Source organism: Ursus maritimus, unplaced genomic scaffold (assembly GCF_017311325.1).
Source record: "Ursus maritimus isolate PB19 unplaced genomic scaffold, ASM1731132v1 scaffold_38, whole genome shotgun sequence".
Taxonomy (NCBI): domain Eukaryota; kingdom Metazoa; phylum Chordata; class Mammalia; order Carnivora; family Ursidae; genus Ursus; species Ursus maritimus.
The window spans coordinates 159,849-170,659 of NW_024426452.1; the positions used below are offsets into that span (position 1 = coordinate 159,849).

Consider the following 10,811-nt stretch of genomic DNA (forward strand, 5'->3'; position numbering starts at 1 on the left):
GGATGAAAGACCTAAATGTGAGACAGGAATCCATCAAAATCATAGAGGAGAACACAGGTAGCAACCTCTCAGGCCTCAGTCACAGCAACTTCTTCCAAGACATGTCTCTGAAGGCAAGGGAAATGAATGCAAAAATGAACTATTGGGACCCTATCAAGATAAAAAGCTTTTGCACAGCAAAGGAAACAATAAACAAAACTAAAAGGCAACCTACAGAATGGGAGAAAATATTCACAAATGATATATCAGACAAAGGACTAGTATCCAAAATTTAAAAGAACTTATCAAATGCAACACCCAAAAGGAAATAACCCAGTCAAGAAATGGGCAGGGGGCGCCTGGGTGGCACAGCGGTTAAGCGTCTGCCTTCAGCTCAGGGTGTGATCCCAGCGTTATGTGATCGAGCCCCACATCAGGCTTCTCCGCTATGAGCCTGCTTCTTCCTCTCCCACTCCCCCTGCTTGTGTTCCCTCTCTTGCCGGCTGTCTCTATCTCTGTCAAATAAATAAATAAAATCTTAAAAAAATAAAAAAGAAATGGGCAGAAGACAGGAACAGACGTTTCTCCAAAGAAGACTTACAAATGGCCAACAGACACAAGAAAAAACGCTCAACATCGCTTGGCATCAGGGAAATACAAATCAAAACCATATTGAGATACCACCTCACACCAGTCAGAATGGCTAAAATCAACAAGTCAGGAAGCAACAGATGTTGGCAAGGATGTGGAGAAAGGGGAACCCTCATACACTACTGGTGGGAATTCAAGCTGTTACGGATACTCTGGAAAACAGTATGGAGGTTCCTCAAAAAGTTAAAAATAGAGCTATTCTTTCACCCAGCAATGGTACTACTAGGTATTTATCCAAAGGATATAAACATAGTGATCTCAAGGGGCACGTGCACCCCAGTGCTTATAGAAGCCATGTTCACAATAGCCAAATTATGGAAAGACCCAATTGACAAATGAATGGATAAAGAAGATGTGGTATATATACACAACTTAGCCATTAAAAAAAAAAAAAGAAATCGTACCATTTCCAATGACATGGATGGAACTAGAGGGTATTATGCTAAGCAAAATAGTCAATTTCATAGGAATGGGATCATATAATATGTAAGCTTTGGTGTTTGTAAGCTTCTACATGTATGTCATCATGTATCTATACATCTATCTGTCTGTCTGTCTGTCTCTAACTATTAAATTGAGCTTGAGTTTCTACTGATGTCCCCAGCTTAAATCCAACACCTCAAGCTTCATACTAGCATTCTACCCTTGCTTCTTTGTAACTTCTTTCTTTGATGGTAAGAAACTTGACTCCTAATATCTACCATTTATCAGAGAGAAAGACAAATATCTACCATTTACTACCATATCTACCATTTCTACCATAAGAGAAAGACAAATATATTATTTCAATCATATGTGGAATTTAAGAAACAAAACACAGGATCATAGGGGAAGGGGGGGGAAATAAAATAAGATGAAATCAGAGAGGGAAACAAACCATAAGAGACTCAATAGGAAATACACTGTGGGTTACTAGAGGGGAGGTAGGAGGGGGGATAAGGTAACTGGGTGATGAGTATTAAGGAGGGTACATGGTGTAATGTGCACTGGGTGTTATATGCAACTGATGAATCACTGAACTCTACCTCTGAAACTAATAATATACTATATGTTAATTAATTGAATTTAAATTAAAAAAAAGAAAAGAAAGTAGACCCCATTAGAATGGCTAAAATAAAATAAACTAACAACACCAAATGCTAACAGGGATGCAGAACAGAAACACATTTATTGCTGGTGGGGAATGAAAAATGGTACAGCCACTTTGGAAAGTTTGGCAACATAGCATATAGTTAAACAGAGTCTGATCATACAACCCAGAAACCTCACTCACAGTTATTTATCAAAATAGAAAACTTATGTTCAAAATAGAAAACTTATGTTCAAACAGCAACAACAAACTTGTATGGAAATATTTATAGTAGCTCTATTCATAATCACCAAAAACTGGAAGTAATCAAGGTGTCCTTTAACAGGTGAATGGACAAATAAACTGTGGAACATTCATACAATGGAATACTATTTAACAATTAAAAGGAATGAGCTACTGATACATACAACAACATGGATGAATCTTAAACTCATTTTGCAGAAGTCAAACCCCAAAGCTTGCATATTATATGATTCCATTCATATGACATCTTGGAAAAAGAAAAACTTTAGAAAACAGATCAATAGTTGCCAAGGATTGGGGGAGAGGGGAGCAGTTAACTGCAAAGAAAACACACAGAGGAACTTCTAGGGTGATGGAACCGTTGTGTATGGCACTGGAATGGTAGATGTATGATGATACTATACATTTGTCAATTTCATACAGCATGAGTTTTACTATATGCAAATTAAGAGAATAATCAACAAGATGTTGAGTGCCCAACATGGAAAGCAGACTGTGACAAATGAATCTAACTGTAATACAAATGTATGATATAACCTCACTGAAGGAGGTAAGGAAAAAAAGAGCTGGCCCAAGTAACTTTGAAAACTAGTATTTTGACTAGAAACTGAGCCTAAAGATTGTACATTAAACACTCTATACTATCTTATAAATTGTTTCTTAAAGGGGTATGGATTAACAATTATGAAAGTAATTTACATCTATACTGGAGTTGAAGAAATAAGTAAGTAAATGGTAGATATTAGGAGTCATGTGTCTGACCATCAAAGAAAGAAGTTACAAAGAAGCAAGGGTAGAATGCTAGTATGAAGCTTGAGGTGTTGGATTTAAGCTGGGGACATCAGTAGAAACTCATGCTCAATTTATTTATTTATTTATTTTTTAAAAGAATTTATTTATTTATTTGACAGAGATAGAGACAGCCAGTGAGAGAGGGAACACAAGCAGGGGGAGTGGGAGAGGAAGAAGCAGGCTCATAGCGGAGGAGCCTGATGTGGGGCTCGATCCCATAACGCCGGGATCACGCCCTGAGCCGAAGGCAGAAGCCCAACCGCTGTGCCACCCAGGCGCCCCTCATGCTCAATTTAATAGGTAGATAGAAATAGATGATAGATAGATAGATGATAGATAGATAGACAGATTTTGTAACTATGGGTGTATACATGGATCAGCATACTTACATACATTTCCTAAAGCTATGCTCTCAGAGTGCCAAGAAGCAGTGACATCCCCAATACCAACAAGCACATTTTCAACCAGATCTTGGTTTCTAACTACCATTCTCCAGTGAAAGAACCAGAGCTCCTTGGAAACATGATTGATACTAGGGCTGAGGCAGAGAGTATAAGCTGAGCCTGGACCATCTAAGGAAGTGTTGCAAAAACAAAAGAATGGTACATGTCAAAGGGACACAGAAGCCAATCTGAAAGAGCTCCCAATGGCCAAAGCTGAGAAAATGTGAACAAAACAAATAATGCAGCATTAGATTATAACTGAGAGTATAAATTAAATATACATGAGTCCACACTGATAGAAATAAATGATTGATGAATAAATAAAAAATATATGTAGATCCTCCCCTCTCTAAGATGTGGAATTTAGTCCTCCCCTTCTTGAATGCAAGCTGGATTTAGTAACTTGCTCCCCAAGATCAGAGTATGGGAAGAAAAAATTTCAACTTTGCAGTAGAGAGATCTGGCAGACACCACATGAACCAAATGATCAAGAGTAACATCAGTAATGTCCAGGGAATGTCAGGTACCTCTGGATATGATGCTATGAGAAAGGCATTTCATCTCTGTGTGTTCTTCCCAGAACCCATAACACCAGTCAAAATCATTAGAAAACATCAGACAAGCCTGAACTGAGGGACATTCTATGAAATGCCTGACAAGTGCTCCTCATAACTGTCAGGGTCATGAAAAACAAGGAAAGTCTAAGAAACTGTCACAGACCAGAAGAGACTGAGGAGACACGATGACTGAATGCCATTTGAAATGTTGATTGGGATCTTGGAAAAGAAAAAGGACCTTAGTGGAAACATTGCTGAGATCGAAATAAAGTCTGGAGTTTAGCTAACAGTGGTATCATTAGTAGCAAATCACCTGATTCCAATCATCGAACCATGGCTGTGTAAGATTTTAATACTAAGGGAAACTGGGGAGAGATATATGGGAACTCTGTACTATCTTTGCAACTATTCTATAAATTAAAAAATTATTCCAAAATCATAAATTCTTATAAAAGAAGAAAAGTGGAATTTACTGAAAGGGTCAAATATATTCAGACTGAGTTAAACTGGGCATATGTGAATTATCAACATTTATCAAAGGGTAATGAAGCAACAACATCCACAAGTATTTTCTAATGTGCTGAGGTCAGCACTTAGTCACGACTCCCAGGAAATGTCCTAAGAACCTGAATATGGCACATGTTTCCATTAAAGTCCATTAAAAAATAGAGTTCTCTCTCAAATCACGTGATCGTTGTCATTGTTAATTGAAATGACTGTGGAAAATGAATGTGAATTAACATTATGAAACAAATGCAGTATTCTGTGGCCATCTGCCAAACCCCTGCCACCTGAGGGTATGCTGACATTTCTCAACTCCCTACATCACACCGTAATTCATAGATGGCAATTTCATGATAGGCTATTTAAGAAAAATTAGGATGTCTATACCACAGAGAAAAGCTATGTTTTTCTATTTCACATTAATTGAAATGATCATCAGAAACATAAAATTGACACTAGAATTCAACAAAATAATGGATCCTTACTTTTACCAGGCTTTGTACTATACCCCACACCCATCACGTCTGAGTGTAGGAGTTTACAATCTAATTGGGACTCAAACAAGAAGGACCCACCAGAGAACTTCAGACAGTGACACACAACTTAAATAACAGATCAGGACATCAGAATGAATGATACAAAGCAGAGTAGGACTGCTTAGTCAATGGGTGGGACAGACAGTGGGCACTGTGGGGGGTCTTCTCAGTAGTGGCCAGATTTGAGCACAGCCTTGATGAATAGATAGACTTGAGTAGTTAGAAAGGAAGCAAGGCATGTCAAAAACACAAAGTCAACAGCACAAAGGGCACTCTCAAGAGGCAGCTCATACATGGAGCCAGGGGTTCATGAGGCAAGTGATAGGAGAAGTTGGAAAGGTGAAATGGAATGTCTAAAGGATTCTGGATGCAGGTCAGTGAATCTGGGTTCCATCATCTAGTGACTGTGGAGTCATCAAAGACCTCGAACACATATTGAAGCAGGTTTGGGGGAGGATTAAGGTCATTCTATCATAGCAAATAGAGAGATGCAATTAGAAATATTTGGGAGTCAGGGGCTGTGGCTTTAACATGGTAAGGCACATCTTATGAGTGGTCTTCAGAACTCTGGAGCCATGGTTTTTCTCTTTCGTGTCTCATGTCTCAAGGTCACATCAACCCCACTGAGTCCTGAATAGGTAATGATTCTTCTTTCCCTTGCATCATTCGTCTCTCATGATATCAAGCATGCTCTGGAGACAAAATGACTAGATGTGACTAGAGACGGTAGGATAAGACAAACTATCCAATAGGATTTTCTCAGCTTCAGTTGCTGACCTATTGCTGTTTTTCTTCTACACCCGGGCTGTGGGTAACATGATATGAGGTCACTGAAGTTTACTTCTGAGCCCCACTTCTCGTTAATTACACATAATAGTTTATAAAACAATTATAACTCAGTACTTCCCTAGTAAATCATGGCGAGGAGAAAGCACTTAATATCTCACTAAGGCATTGGGCAACACTGCAACTTCACCTTCCACCTAGAGCAAGATACCTTGGAGAAACTCCTGGTTTTCATTTCTCTTTGCCTCTAATTCTATGTAGTTTGTAGCTACCACTTCTTTTAATATGTCAGCCATATCTGACCCTTTGGCCACTTTCCCAGCTAAAATATCAGGTCCGATCACTTTCTGCCTGTTTTTTTTTTTTTTTCCAGCTGAATTTATTGCCGGCATCTCGAATCCACATTTTCTTCTCTATTTCTTCCTTGTCTTATCTGATCCCAGTCACCCGGGGTTGGGTCCTCCCATTTTTCTCTGGCTAAAAAGACCTTCTGAAGTGTGCAGAACACTTCATTTTTGGAAAGTAGGTGGTGATGGTTGCTACATTTAGGGAAGAAGTTTTGGGTTTAGGGAAGGTTGCTACATTTTAGGGAAGAAGCTGTGCGGTTTGCCCAGGACAGCGGTAGACAAAAGAGAGAGTGGGGCATGCTTAGTAGCCTGCTTTAAACAACCTAAGGAAAATAATTTTATTCTTTTTATTTTTATATTTATTTATTTATTTTAAGGAAAATAATTTTAATGGCTGTGAGGCTTAAAATAAGAGACCTGACTATGTTTATACAATTGAGTTGAAGACTGCTAATTGATCCCAGTTATTCACTTGTTTTCTCCTTAGGGTCATAGAATGTTTACCTGGGTACAATGATCATTCTGAATAAAGACTCTTTGCTGCTATTGCAGCAGGCGCCCCTGGGAACTGAGTCTCATAAAGGAATTGATCAGGATCTTGGCTCTGCATCCCCAGCTAGTCCACCTCTGCATGGTGGGGCCTGCTGCTGTGCCCCCGCACTGGCTGGGAGGCGTCCCAGGCACATCAGAAGGGCTCCAGCCTCACTCAGAGCAGGTCAGGAAAATCTCACAGCCCTGAGCATAGTGAGAGCATCATTCACTAGTCTCCTCTGGTTGCCTTTCACTCTGTGTGGAGTTTGCCACTTGGAGGCAGTTGCAATTTTCACTTGTCCTTGGTTCCCCTCCACCCTGCCTCCTTTTCCTACCCTGTTCCGCCAGAGCCTAGCTTTTATCCTGCCTCCTCCCCACCAGACACATTTCCCCAGGTCCTCACATCCTTTAAAGTGGTGTCCCTACAAAGTACATACACCTACGCCTTCCTCATGCGAGACCACAGTGCAGCTCACGTCCTCATTCTGATGTATTGCCACACTGGTAAGACTTCCCCTTCTGCATCAGGGATGAAAGGATAGAGCTGAGGGGTGGGGAAGCATCATTAACAAGGTTAAAGAGGGATACGGTCCAGGTCCAGTATAGCCCACTCTATCCTTTAGCCATCACAAACAACGCTTGCCGGATTCTAGGCATGAGGGCAAAGAAAAAAGATAGCCCTTGCCCATAGGAGCTCAAAAACTATCAGAAGAGCAAATTAGTAAAGAGATTATCAAACTAAAGAGTGACACAGATTGGATATAAATGAAAATGAGTGTCCTGGGAGGACAGGAAAGGGAGCAAACACGTGGTGGGGGAGTTTCTGTATTGAGTGCTGAAGCTGACTGGGATGTCACCAAGGGGTTTGCAAAACCTTGGGAAAAAAGATAGCCCATTGTCTGTTTCATTTTCAGAAAACTGAGAAGGCCTCACTGGCCTGAAGTCTAGATGAGAATGGACTTGGGGTGGGGGAGCTGGAAAAGTGGCAGGGCTAGGTTCAGAAGGAAGGACCTGCTAAACAATTTCAACTGGAGGCCTTGAAGGGCTTTAGGCAGAATAGGGACAACACAGATGTATGTTTTAGAAAGCACATCTGGCCGCTATACAGAGGTGACAAGCACAAGTACAGACAGTGGACTTTAGTGCTTTAGCAATCCTCAGGAGGCTTTCGGAGGGCCTGACCCTGGAAGGTATGGCGGGGATGAGGGGGGCTGGAGAGGGAGAGAGAAAACACACAGAAAACTACAGGACTCAGCAACTGAGTCAATGTGAGGAGGAGATAGAAGGGCTGTGACCTTCATCAAATGGGGAGTCCACAAGAAGAAGTATATTTTTGGGGAAAAAATAAGTATTTCAGTTTGAAACTTGACTGGTTGAATTTGAACTGCTTGTCAGACATGGAAGTGGAATATCCAGTTGGCAGCTGGATGTTTGGGGCTTTAAGTGAGAAAGAGACGGGTGCCTGGGTGGCTCAGTTGGTTAGGCATCTGCCTTTGGCTCAGGTCATGATCACAGGGTTCCTGAATCGAGCCCCACATTGGGCTCCTCCCTCTGTCTCTCCCCCAGGCTTGTGCTCTCTCTCTCTCACACTTTCTCTCTCTGTGTCAAATAAATAAATAAAATCTTTCAAAAAATCACTGGAAGAATATTTTAAAAAGAGAGAGAGAAAGAGAGTGAGGACCAGAGTAAGAGCAGACTAGAAATACTAAGGGATACTATGTAATCAGCACAAGGTTGGTGACTTAAGACAGGGGATGGGAGAAGTACCCAGAGCCTAGGCAGAGAGCAGGGAGCCAAGTCTAGGACCCTTGTAAATGAAAATATCTAGGCAAGCGGAAAGGAGGACCGCAAGGGAGCACTGAGAAGGAATAATCAGAGAAGCCACAGGACAGGCAGGACTGCTCTGTCAGGGATCCAGAGTGCAACTGGCCCATGCCCTGAAGTCTAGAAGATAAGGAATGAAGACAAGCCTCTTAATCTGATGACTGGAAGGACAGTGGGGGCATTGAGAACACTGAGAGGAGGAGGAGGAAGGGGTATGTAGCCCAGGGTCTCTGATCAGCAACCGGGCGACCAGAGCATGTGCAAGCTTTGGGGTCAGATTTTGGCACCTGGGAGCTATATGGATCCCAGTATGTTATTTAACCACTTAAGCTTCATTTCCCGCCTCTGTAAAAGAACAATTTTACAACTATGGCCTGGGATTGTTGTGAGGATTAAAATAAGGTTGTGCATGGAAGGAACCCAGCATAAAATGAGTGTGGTTGCTTCCACCAAAACCTTGAAGTCCCCCTTTCTCTCTCCCACAACCCACCTCCAATTGGAGGCACTTCCTGTCTGCCCGACCCCCCCAATATCCTTCATCTAACTACTCCTCACCCCCTCCACCCTGGTCCCAGCCACCTTCAGCTCTCAATTACTGCCATCACTTCTTAATGGTCTCCGTGCTTCAAACTTTGCTCCCTCTCTCCCCACTCACCCTCACCCAGTGACCAGAGCGACTTTAAGTCCGACCACAAGTTCCCTCTACTAAACGCTCTCAGAGTAGAAACCAAGTCCTTACAAGGGTCAGCAAGACCCTACGTACCTCTCCGCCCATCTCTCACTTTCTGGTCTCACACACCACACTCTTCACCCTGCCACTCTTCCTGGCCACAAAGAAACGCACTGGGCATCCTCTAGACTCAAGGCCAACTGTTCCCCCAGACTGCTGCCTGTGTCCCGCCCTCACTCCCTTCTAGCTGTCACTTAAAATGTCACCGTTCCTCTGACCTTCCCTGGCCCAACCTCCTGCACTCCTTATGCTCCTCTCTTAATTTGCTTCGTTTTGGCATTTATAACTATCTAACATTTTTGTATGTTTCATTTAAGCTTTTAAATTGTCCTCCGGCGTGTAAACTCCACGAGGGGCAGGGATTTTATTTTATTTTATTTGGCCAGCCCTCCCCCCATTGTTACTGCTCCGTTCTCAGCCCCTGGGACGACGCCTGGCACTAGTGCGTGCTAAATAAATATTTGATTTGATACGTGATGGGAAGACCGGAACCCTAAGTTTTGTGTCTTCCGGTTCCCTCAACTGCAAATTTGGGGTATTACTACTACCTGGCTTGCCTGCTCGGGTTGTTCCCAGAAGATGATGCTGGAGTAAGGACTGCGAACAGCCAAACCCCACGTACGCCTGTCGCTGACAGAAAGCTGCGGCTGAAAACTCCCAGCACAGGAGCGGCCGACTGGGAGGGCGCCAGCGCCCCTGCTCGCCCCTCCCCGGCCCGCATGCCCCGCCCACCCGGCCCGCCCAGCGCCGGGAGGACAAGGAGGCGGTGCCTGGTGGCTGCAGGAGCGCGGCGTCGGGGCCTCCAGACACAAAGAGCGGCGGGCGGGACGAATCGTGCGTTCCCCGCGAGTGCGCAAGCTCCCTTGGCTCGCGCCCCTGTGCCCCGCGCGCGGGGGAGACCGGAGGCGCCCACAGCCCAGGTGAGCGGGCCTGGGGCGGGGCTGCCGGGCCCGCCCCTCCGCCGCACGTGCCGCAGGCCGGGGCGCGCTCCCCCCGGGTAGGGACGCCGAGGAGAAAGGCTCGTGGTCTCCCGGGCTGCGCCCCAGGCAGTCGGCAGGTGGGGAGGAGGGAGTCCGGGGCCCAGCGACTATGGGCGCGGCGGGATCGTGGGGCGAACCCCGCGACCCCGCCCGCCCTCGCCTCGGCGCCCGGGACCGGCGTCTGCGCGGGGTCCGTGTCCTCCCTTCGCCTCCGGGTATGGGACCCCGGCTTCGGTAAGCCCGACTTGCCGGCCGTCTTTTTCCGTCACCCCGGAAGGCTGGAGGGGGGAGGGCGGGAGGTCACTTTAAAAGTCCGTGTCCCGCGGGAATCCAGCTGCTCCACCCAACCGTTGAAAACCAGGTCCTACAGGCGCTGCCGTCCTGCAGTGTGCGAGGTGTTCGCAACGAGTTTGCAGCTTTCTGGCCCCTCTGCTGAAGTGGACCTAAACTCCTGGCGTGCGGTCGGGATTGGGGCGAGGGCTTGGCCCTCACTGACGACGCGGAGGTTAAACGGTCGAGCATGAGCGAGGCTGCTGACTTGCCTCCAGGGACGCGCGGCTGCCAGGCACCCGGGCGCCTGGGTTGCCCACGGTGCCAGGTCCCTCAGCCAACCCCTTCACCTGCAGAGCGCGAGGCCCGGCTCCTCGGAGCAGGCCACTTAATCCACAGAACGTTAACGTCCTTCCGTATAGAAACTTTTTAGAACGTACCTGCTTCCTTTGGTTGTATCACGAATTTGCACTTGGGAAAATTGTTTGAAATAACATGCCACTCTCAGGGCCTAAAAAAGTCTGTTGCAAGTTTTACGTGTTGTACTA

At 44.9% G+C, this 10,811-nt stretch overlaps 1 protein-coding gene across 2 annotated transcripts in view; it reads left to right on the forward strand.

Annotated features, from left to right (window-relative positions):
- Positions 1–9,768: 9,768 nt before the first annotated feature.
- NINL (ninein like) overlaps positions 9,769–10,811 on the forward strand; it is a 168,895-nt gene continuing 167,852 nt past the window's right edge. For both annotated transcript variants that reach the window (XM_040620946.1, XM_040620947.1), the window contains exon 1: positions 9,769–9,933. The gene's annotated coding sequence lies outside the window, so the exon portion shown is untranslated. The remainder of the gene's footprint in view (positions 9,934–10,811) is intronic.